Genomic DNA, 11,748 nt, shown 5'->3' on the forward strand with positions numbered 1-11,748 from the left:
GGTAGCCATTGATTACTTCACCAAATGGATTGAAGCCAATTCTTATACTCATGTTACTGCAAAAAGTGTAGCGAAGTTCATCCGCCGTGATATCATCGCCCGATATGGAGTTCCTGAAGCGATGATTTACTTGGAGAATTCCACATTTGCCATTTGAATTCTTCTCCTTACCGCCCACAAATGAATGGAGCGTGGAAGCGGCAAATAAGAACATCAAGAAGATTTTAGCCAAAACGGCGGAAAATTATCGTGATTGGCATGATCGGTTGCCATATGCTTTGTTTGCTTATCGAACTTCAATTCGTACTTCGACTGGGGCAACACCGTTCTCATTGGTTTATGGAACGGAAGCTGTATTACCCGTGGAAGTGGAAATTCCTTCACTGAGGGTACTTTCTCAAATCAAACTCTCTGAAGCTGAATGGGTTCAGCAAAGATTTGAACAACTTAATATGATTGATGAAAAGAGGGTAAAAGCCTTATGCCATGGACAAAGCTATCAGAAGAGAGTAGCTAAGTCATTTAATCGCAAAGTTAGACCAAGACATTTTGAGATCAACGATCTTGTCTTGAGGAAGGTTTTACCTATCATTCCAGATCCTCGTGGGAAGTTTACTCCAAACTATGAAGGTCCATATATTGTAAAGAAAGTGCTACCTGGTGGGGCACTAATTCTTGTAGAAATGGATGGTCATGAATTGCCAAGACCTGTAAATGCTGATTCTGTCAAGAAGTATTATCCATGAATAAAGTGAAAGGCTTTTGAGCCATTTTTGGATTGAATCTGAGCCATTTTAGGATGTTTACATCATGCATTGCATGCATACATATTACATCTGCATGTTGTTCATTTTGCAGGATCTCTGATGAAGATTCTATCTATCCGCAAGAGGTTCATCTCAAGAGTGCAAAACTTTCAAAAGTGTCCATTCTTCTTTAGAACTTAGAAGTGACCTTATCCTTTAGAATGCCAAAAGAGTCGGTTAGAGCTCTAGAAGTACAGTTAGAATTCTAGAAATGAACTCATGTGCTAAGCAAAGCTTGTTCTGTCTACAAATTTTGTCCAATCTTAGTCTCAAAAATCTCTCCAGTAGGGTCAAGGAAACGTGTCATTTCAAGCAAAATTTCATTATATTTTCATTTCCCCAAGGAGTTGAATTTAACTAAAGTGTGTTTTGGAAAACCTGAAAATGATTGTTAAATATGCCAGGTGGTAGTGCCTAAAATGATGAGAGGCAACACCTTTACCAAACACGTCCTCATACACTATGAGAGAATTGAGTGGAAAGAACCATGTCTTAGGGCATAGGATTCATTCACAGTGAATACATGATTTGAAATGATAAAGGCATTTCATTTCTCAATCCCAAACACTATTGATATCCCTTGCAAGCCACTTTGAGCCAAATAGGGAGTATTTCCAAAATAACCCTGTCAAGAACAACCCCACATTGGGGCAAAATAGGGGGTCTTGGTTGAAAATTATGGAGCAAAAGATTAAGAAAGATTTTATTGCTTTCACTTGCATTAATCTTCTTGTGCTAACTTCAAGTGATTTCTTGTTGAAACTCGAAGCATCCCGAAGTGACAAAGAGCATTCCGTTCACTACCATAAACACAATTATCCTTTGCTTAGCCAATTTGAGCCATATGCAATTCTTTCATAACCCCAGGTGATGATTATCTCCCCACACTGGGGCAAGGCACATGATTTACCAACAAAATTGAGAATATTGGTAATGTTTGTAAATGTCACTCGAGAGTCCTAGATACTCAAAAGAGGATAAAAACTAGGGGGCATGAAAAAGCAGTGTGCCCGGTAAAAGCAAGGCCAATGCCCATGAAAGAAAAAATGCAAAGAAAAGTAAGAGTGCAAAAAAGAGCGAAATCCATGATCGTGCAAAAGATCATTCATTGAAAAACAAAAGAAATATCTTGCAAGAGAAAACATGTATTGCAAGCAATATCATTAGAACAGAGAGCGAAGCTCTCATGTCTCAAGACAAATTACCAAAAGGACTCTCGAGATAGGTTAAATTTCAAGAGTCGGATTTTTGAGAAGTCGTGTGATGGTAATGATGCCAAGATAATCACTCGCTTTTTAACCCTTTGATACCCGAAAGTTTTTCAAGCCTTTCTAAGCCTCACTCAAACCAACACTACAACCCTTATCCGAAGTCTCTTCCGATTGGGATGGTTCGAGTTGAAATGAGAATATCACATTGGAGCTACCGCTAGAAGGAGTGGAAGCAATCCTATCTTATCTTATCTTCAAGGTTCTTGACTTGTAAACCCGATGAAGATATTGATTGAATATTCATTTCTTGGCCTCAAAATGCATACCCTTTGTGTAAGCCCATGACCAAGCCATCATTACGGTCCATTTAAAAGACCTTTTGATCAATGGATTGTATTCACTATGAACGTTTCCGAAAGCCATAGACATAGGTTGAGTGAGACTTCTCTAGTGAGGATTAAACAGTTTTCCCATATCAATGGTTAGGAACTAAAGCCCTTTTTGAGAGTCAGTGTGAAAGACCTTTTTTGATTAGGATATTTCCACTTGGCATATTTGACTTAACCTTTAGATGGTTAATCAAATCTCATTTTGTTAAAATCCCCTCTGAAAGGATTTGATAATTGGCATTATTTTGCAAGATTGGCTCTCAAGTAATCTTGAAACTCTTTTCAAAATATTTGTTCCTTAGTGAACCGGTTTTGGTCATCCTAAATCATATCATTGTCCCCAAGTTCTAGGTCAACTTAAAACCTTGTCCTCAAGTTCTAGGTCATCTTAAAACCTTGTCCCCAAGTTCTAGGTGATCTTAAAACCTTGTCTCCTAGGTTCGTGGGTCCATCCTTAAACCACACTAGGTTCGTGGGTTTATCCTTAAACCACTAGGTTCGTGGGTCCATCCTTAAACCACTAGGTTCCAGGTTATCCTTAAACCTTGTCTCTTAGGTTCGTGGGTCCATCCTTAAACCATTAGGTTCGTGGGTTCATCCTTAAACCACTAGGTTCCAGGTTATCCTTAAACCTTGTCTCTTAGGTTCGTGGGTCCATCCTTAAACCACTAGGTTCGTGGGTTCATCCTTAAACCACTAGGTTCCAGGTTATCCTTAAACCTTGTCTCTTAGGTTCGTGGGTCCATCCTTAAACCACTAGGTTCGTGGGTTCATCCTTAAACCACTAGGTTCCAGGTTATCCTTAAACCTTGTCTCTTAGGTTCTAGGTTATCCTTAAACCTTGTCTCTTAGGTTCGTGGGTCCATCCTTAAACCACTAGGTTCCAGGTTATCCTTAAACCTTGTCTCTTAGGTTCGTGAGTCCATCCTTAAACCACTAGGTTCCAGGTTATCCTTAAACCTTGTCTCTTAGGTTTGTGGGTCCATCCTTAAACCACACAGTAAGCCCCTTTTCCCAGTCGAAACCCGTTTTTACACGGTGAGATTATCGCATCCAGTCGAAACCCGTTTTTACACGGTGAGACATCACATCCAGTCGAAACCCTTTTTTACACGGTGAGACTTTTCTCTTAGTCGAAACCCGTTTTTACATGGTGAGACATCACATCCAGTCAATATCCGTTTTCACACGGTGAGACTTTTCTCCTAGTCAAAACCCGTTTTTACACGGTGAGACATCACATCCAGTCAATATCCGTTTTCACACGGTGAGATTTTTATTCCAGTCGAAACCCGTTTTTACACGGTGAGACATCACACCCAGTCAAAACCTGTTTTTACACAGTGAGATCTTTCTCCCAGTCTAAACCATATGGTTTGTGGGTCCATCCTTAAACCTTGTTTTAGGTTTTAGGTTATCCTTAAACCATTCCTTTTCCATTTAGTGATTTCATTGTTTTCATTCCATTCCATGAGAGAGAGAAACAGAAATAGAGCGAATAAACCCCAATAAGAGTTCAGATACCCTCATGAGCAAAGGTAAGTATCAGGTATGTCTCTAACCAAGTATCATTGCTCGTCATTTCCATATTTCCGAAGTTGGGTCGACTAAAAATTGCAGGTATCAATTTTATCTTTGAGTGGAACCTCTTCGAACTCCCACTCAAAGAGGGGCAGCTGTTGACACCCGAAATTTTTGTCGACGTTTTAAACATTCAATTCGCAAAAGTTAAATGAAATGAAAAGACAAAAAAAATTAGAAATAAAAGAAAAAAAAAGAAGAAGAGAAAAAGAACAAAGAGCCCAAAAGATAAAAAAAAATGGATGAAGGAAAGCATAAAAAAAATGAAATGAAAGTGAAAATGAAAACAAAACAAAAAAAATGAAATGAAATGAAAAGCAAAAGAAAAGTTAGAATAAAAAGAAAAGAGGGAGCATAAAAAGGGGTCATTTTTCCAGAGTTTTCAGGGGGACTAAAATTCTCTCTCTACATCTCTCTCTCCGATTTTTCTCTCCGCACTTGGTCGAGCAAAGGGGAGAACGAAGTAATCCTTCGTCTGCGGAAGCGATGTTGATTCTTGGAATCTTCTCTTTCGAAGACTTCTGCAGTGGATTTTCGCAAGATGGGGCTTCTCGCAAGTTTTCGCGAAGGTTCCGCTCATTCTCTCGGATTGGTTTGATCTTGCTTCATGCGCATGAGCTTTGACGAAGTGGAGGGACTCCATTCATTCTCTCTCCGATTGAATGAGAAAGTAGATACGAAGAAGCGGTTCCTCATGATTTGATCAAAGGAAATTGTTCGTAATCGAGGTTTGAAGTTGAGCGAACACCGAAAGTCGTTGTTCCATCATCGGTCGAGATTTTCTCTTCAAAACAGCAAGTCAGAATCTGAAGATCGGCGTTGGACAGCTCTCGTATTATAGTCGAACTTGATATTCTTCTCGTTCGACGATTCTTGAAGCGAGATCGAAGAGCAGCTTCATTGTCGTTGAAGGGTGGACATCTCCAGAAGTTGATTCTTCGCTGGTTCAATCGAGCGAAAATGGTGGTGGTTACAGCAAGGGGACGACACCAGCGTCTCCCTCTTCGCGGATCGGAGGCATTCTCTTGAAGATTTCTCGGTTTGAGGCAAGGATTGGCGACATCGGCGACGACGTCCGCGCTTAACCGATCTTCTCTCTGGATCGGGCTCACCGGATCGGTGAGCTCTCTTTCCATCCTCCTCGATTTGTTAGGGTTTTCAATTTCTGTTCTCTATTTGCATCCATTTGGGTCGCGGATTCTGACCTCTCTATCCCTCCTTCGGACGCTCAATCCGACGCCTTTGTTGCGGATCACACCCTTCCGGAGCTCGAGATACAGTGGTTCGGGTTCACGCCAAGTTGGAAGCCTCGGCTCAGCTCTCTGTCTCTGGCTCGATCAGTATCCGTATCACTAATAAACCAGGTAAACTCATTCCCCTCTCTCCTGCTCTGTTGCAAAAAGATTTGTAGAAGAATCACGTTCACGTAGTTCAAGTGTGATTCACTTAAGATCTGAGCTGTAACTAAGATGACTTGTGATGGCTCTGTGATTTTAATATTGATTTCAGAATGTTAGATGAGAACATAGCTTCAGTCCCGTTCCATAGCTTGAATTAATCGTTTTGTTGTACGTGAAGTGTTTGATGAAATACCTCAAAAGCATGAGCAAGAAATAGATCATGATAATGTCAAATCTGAAAACGTGTTGATATGAAACACTTCTTAGAAGTTGATTTACCGAGCATATAGATCTGATGCCACTCATTGTGCCATTGTTACTGAACCTGTGTTGTTTATTGTGTTCTGTGTTCTGATCTGACCTTCTGTGCAAAATGACGTTAGATGAGCGGGTTGCTGTGGTTGTCTGTGTTCGAAGTCTTCATATAGGTTGAAGATGGTTCGATTATCTTTCCAATGATCTATAAAATGCCCTAATCGAACTTCATTTAATATGGTTTTTGCCTGTCCAAAGTTAGGTCCAGAATCTGCCAAATATTTGTTTCTCCGTTTCGGATGACCTTCTGTGCAAAATGAATTGATAAAAGCTGGTTGTCTTGATAGGATGTTAATCATGCTTGGTGAGGAACTGATTTCTAATGGAGTAGAATTTAGATCATAAATGGGTGCTTTATGAAATGCCTTTGGGTTACAATATATAGAATTCTTTGGAGTTGATTTGATTAGAAACGCTGTCTTTTCTGTGGCTAATTGCTGTTAGTTTTAAAGATAAGATAGTAGATTTGTCCAATTGCTTTTAATATTGTTGTAGAGTGACGGTGTGACATGCTATCATGTTCTATTTTTGATTGACCTCTTCATGCTCTTGAATTTTTAGAGATTCACGTGTTAAAATTTTGAGAAGCTTCCTCATGAAAATTGTTACCATGATTGGGTGTGCATTTGATTCTAACTTGAGGTTAGTTTGGTTATTAATTGATGCCATTTTGATCAAGAAAATTCATACGTGCTTGTGGCAAGACATGACTTCAATTTCATGGCAATTTGTCATCAAACAATTACAATTTATAGTCCCACGTGTTCTGTTACAACATTGATTGCATGCTGGAAGTTGTGAATTAAGCATTGATTAGATGGACATATATGTAGCATGAACACGATTGATGATGCATATTGTTTGGTGAATGATCTTTTAACCAAAGTTATATGACTTGGATGTATGTCATATTATATGCTTTGCATGTAATCATTTGATAAATGATTTTAGTGCGACACATATTAATGCTGAACTTTAGGATATCACTCGAAACTTGACTTCGCATTGAACCTCTTTTAAACAATTGATTTTGATATGATGTATTGTTTTTGGTTGCTTGATGTGTTTGATTGTTTCTTTTATTTGTATGCACCTAGTCATAAATTTCTTAGATTAGGTTTAGATTAGGACCTTGAGGATGGAGAAGGCATGAAGGTGGTGGAGGTCGATGTCCATTCCGACCATTGTCTTGTACTTTTTGTTTTCCCGACATATGTATCGGGTTTTATGCATTGTATAAAGCCCGACGAGTTGCGGGTTTCCTTTCTTTCTCGTTTGTTTTCTCTTTTATATTTTTAGGACTGTCTGATAGGTTTAACTGCTTTCCATTGATTGTTTACTTCATGTCTTGCAATTTCAATTTCATTGTTTGTTTTCCTTTTATTTCTTAGAAATAGAATAGCATGAAAATGATCAACCACGCATGATCACTTAGTATAGGAATTGATGATCCTGAAAATATAAAAGAAACGCATGGACATGTTAGGAAAAACACAACATACTGTTTAGGTACCGAAAGGGCGCTAATAGCAATATTAGTGTAACCCAAGTCCCCGAACCTAGATATCTGGTTGCGTAGAAATCGAGGGAACACTCCCGACTCTCGATTGGGTTTCTAGTCGACCCCCTAAAATGAGGCTAGTGGCGACTCCCGTCTATTTTTAGGTTGTCATAAATAAGTAGATCGTATAAATAAATCCGCTGTCACGCGGGGTATGAGTTTTGATAAAACTCACTATGGTTTAGCATACTTGATGTGGGAATAACCCAAAGGATGAAGTGATGCCATCCTAATGGGTGAAGCTAACTATCAAGAGGGCTACCATGGTAAAAGTACCCTTAAATTCAATATCCACATTCGACTCCTTTTTAGGTATGTCGCTATGTGGGTATGGATCGTGACATTCCGCTGTCACGCGGGGTACGAGCTTGGGAGAGCTCGCGATCTCGTGGAGTGAACTCATGAGAGGCTTGATCCAAAAGGCGAGGTGATGACGTCTTTTGGAAATGCAAGCTATGAGGGAACTTTCGTGATCAAGTACCCCTAAATCCGATCTTTCCCCCTTTTCTCTCCTCGCGATAATGAGGGATTTGAGGGCGGCGAGATCGGGTCGCGACACCCTTTAAGGGTGCTCCACCAATATCACATGCTTCAAACGATCTTGTCAATCCTTAAGTTGGGGCTATATCATATCGACTATCACGATGTGGTTATCGAGGAAAACCAAATTGGCCATGTCGAGCCCACGATTCGAGCCGCTACTGAAATTTGGTACTCCCACTCCTCACATTACATGGTCACTATTGACAAAATCAACCTAGAGGGAGAAATGAGGACTCATCATGCTACAATTGATTATATCTACTATCAAGTAGAACCTGAGCTTGAGGTTCATTTGTTTGATATTTCCTAAGCCTCAAGATTTTCGACAAGCTCATATTGAGCAAAAGACAAAGCCTTGATTGATGAGGAACGCTTGGCCCATGACAATAAGTGTCTCCGTAGAATCTCACGTAGTCCTTAAACTTTTATTTGATATTCTTTTCTTGTAAAGGGATTTCCTTTGTATTTCCCTCCTTTCTATCAAGATTTTCATGTATTCATTTTCATATTACATGTAAAATCAAACTGCTTTGTAAGTTTCAAGAATGCAAGGCCCTATTTCCCTTATAATTGTTCGATGTAATCAATAAAAATTCATGAGGATTTTCATTTTCATGTAATTTTTTTAGAAAGGGGGGCGTCTATATTAAATATTTGTTGTCGTCCTTTTCAATTCTATAATTTTTTTGAAGAAATTTTGATAAGAGGATGCTATATGATGTTGGGATCATATATGCTTCTTATCACTATTTCATCTCAAGAAAATATAAAATTGACAAGATTTAGTATTTTATTGATTTCTCTTGACCTATATACTATTTTGAGCTATTTTCTTTCAAAGGTACTAAAAGACGGCTAAGAAATGATCTATTATACATACTCACCACCAAGCAAGGATGGAGAACGAAGACACACACACTTGCGTCATTAACATGGAGAACCAATGGCATAGATGATGGCGTTATTTACTGATTTCTCTAATCAAGTTAAAAATCTGACGCCTATAGCTCCTGTTGCTCCTGCCACAAATTCTTCTACCACACATTCTGATGTGCTAGTTACTAAACCCATGGGCAAAGGACCTGTTGAAGAGGTTCCTACTACCGTCCTGATGGTCATTGATCTAGAGGCTCCATTTAAAGAGACTCCAACTCCATATTTTGATGAAGAAGGTTCAAAACGTCTCGCGAAGATTCAGGAATGCCTTTGCATGCTATGAGGCTACCAACGTTAGGGGTTTAACAAACTGTCGCCCTTTGCTAAAGTCAAGATCCCCAAATTCTACAAGGAGCTAGAGTTCACAAGAAAGTATGACGATATTGGGTGCCCAAAGACTCATTTGAAGTATTATCTAGGCAAGATGGCCCGTTATTCTAACAATCCTCTACTCATGATTAACTCTTTTCAAGATAGCCTGGTTGGTTCTACGCTAACATAGTTTATTAAGTTGGAGTTGGAAAAGATCCATACTTAGGAGGATCTTGTCAATGAATTCTTGCAACAATATAAGTTAAACATTGAAATTGCCTCGACTCGAGAGAAGTTAGTTTAGGTCAAAAAAGAAGGACTAAAACATTCAGAGCGTGTGCTCAAAGGTGGAGACCACTGTGTCTCAAGTGAAAATACCATTGTCTGAGAAAGAGGCCATGAAATTGTTTCTTCAAGCCATGCCTTAGGACTTTTTGAAAAGATGTATAATCACATCTTTATTAACCGCATTAGTGGAGTTGGGTGAACGCATTGAGGGGATCATGCGAGAAGGAAGGTTGGCTAAGACCAGGAATCGTAGGTATGCCCCAAAGAAAGACAATGAGTCAATTGTGGAGATTGCTTATATATAGAATTCTTCATCTCAGAAAGTATACAATCCTCTTGCTCATAAACCTATTGTGGTGGTCAAGAATTCTTCCCAAAATTTCAATCGCAAAGGAAAAGTCCCACAAAGTTGATTTACTCCATTTTTTAGACTCATGTCTCAGTTACTTTCGATACTAATGAAAGTCATCTCATGACGAGAGAAATCCGAAAGGATAATCCACCAAAGTTTTCTAAGTTCGACCCTAATAAGACGTGCTAATATCACATGGGAGAGAAGGGTCATCATGTGGATAATTGCTTTGCACTCCGTTCCAAGATCTAGAACTTGTTGGATAAGAAACTACCGAAACTACTCACCTTTTAAGGATTTGATGCCGAATGTCTAACAAAATCTCCTTTTGAAACACATTGAAGATGTCAGCATGAGTTTTCGGGATAAGGACAAGCGTATATTTCTCACAAATATGCATAAGTTGAAGCAAATTGTGTCCCTCATTGATCACCAAAGGAAGGGTAATGTCACTCGCGATAAGAAGATAGCTTGCCTAGGTAAGTTGGTTGAGCTAGGAATCTTCCAATACCACCCAAGAACTGATGACTTTAGTCAAGGTTGATTTGGTTGGTGAAGAAAATATTTTGAAGGTCATAAAGAAAGCTGAGAACCCAAGTCGAGATGACATGCGAAAGAAGGATCATCGAGCCTTGAAAAGGAAGGCCCCATATACCAATACTCTGATAGCGATAGCAAGGATGAACATTGAGCTTTCCGCATGAACCATGAGTTTGTTAAAAAACCTCACAAGAGTGGTGAAGTAGTTTATATCCTTGGTCAACCAAGTGGAAAATACGACTTCAAGGTGAAGTTCACACGCCACTAAGTTTCTTTATTGATGTGAAGGATATTGTTCCAACTGGATGGGATGATGAAGGGGACCTCACTCCAACTTTGTCAAGGAATGAAGAAGCTTACTTTGATGATGATAATAAAGATGAGTGCAAAACCTCCCATTGGGGTCGAAAGTTTGTAAAGAAAGCCCGTGAGAAGAGTGAGGTAGTGGATACCTTTGGGCAATCAAGCAAGAAGTATTACTTTATGGTCAAGTATACTCCTCCTCCGAATTATTTCTAAAACCCCAAGGACATCGTCCCTACTGGATGGGTAAATGAATTTGACAATGACTTGGTACCCATGATTGAGTCTATTGTAATTGACCTAACCAAGAAGTATTCTCTCCCAAGACTTGCGTGATTGATGTTAATACTATTAAGATGACCTCATTAGTTGAACACTTTGAAGCCATGAAGATCTCAGGCATGGGTTTTAAACTCATTGTTATTGAATTACCACCTCAAGTCGGCGAATGTTCTAAAGCCAAGGTGCCTCCCACTCATAGAACCAAGGTGGTCACGTGAAATTATAAAGCCAATGAAATTAACGCCGTCACCCGATCGAGTCGAGTCTACCTACCACGTGAAGGTGTTGAGAAAAAAGGCCGTAACCGATGAGGAAGATGTACAACTCCTCAAAACACTCAAGACGAGTGAGGTAGAAGTGATAGAGCAGTTGTGCGAGATGCCTATTCAGATTTTCTTACTAGAGCTTTTTAAGTCTTCTGAGAAGCATAGAAACGCACTTTCTCAAAATCTTGAATGAGGTCCATGTGCCTGAAATCATTGGAGAGGTGCAATTAGAGGAATTTGTCAATGCAATACTTCTTAGATATCAAATATCCTTCTCTAAGAAAGATCTTCCTCTTGAAGGCCAAGTGCACACTAAGGCATTTTATGTGTCTGCTCAATATTTTGGAGATAGGATTTTTAGAGCACCGATCAATAATGGTTCCACATTGAATATATGCCCTCTATCCACCCTTCATCAATTGGGGATAGGCATGGATAACGTTCTCCCTCCAAAAACCCCGGCTGAGCTTTTGATGGGATGAGAAAGGAAGCAATGGGAGAAATCGACCTACCATTGACCATCTGCCCATTACCATCACTTAAAATTTCCAAGTGCTTGATATCTTGAGCAACTTGAACCTACTATTGGGATGTCCCTGTAGTCATGTTGCTGGAATCATTCCCTTCAGCCTTCATTAGATGATGAAACTCACTGTCAATAGT

This window comes from Eucalyptus grandis, chromosome 5 (genome assembly GCF_016545825.1).
Source record: "Eucalyptus grandis isolate ANBG69807.140 chromosome 5, ASM1654582v1, whole genome shotgun sequence".
Classification (NCBI taxonomy): domain Eukaryota; kingdom Viridiplantae; phylum Streptophyta; class Magnoliopsida; order Myrtales; family Myrtaceae; genus Eucalyptus; species Eucalyptus grandis.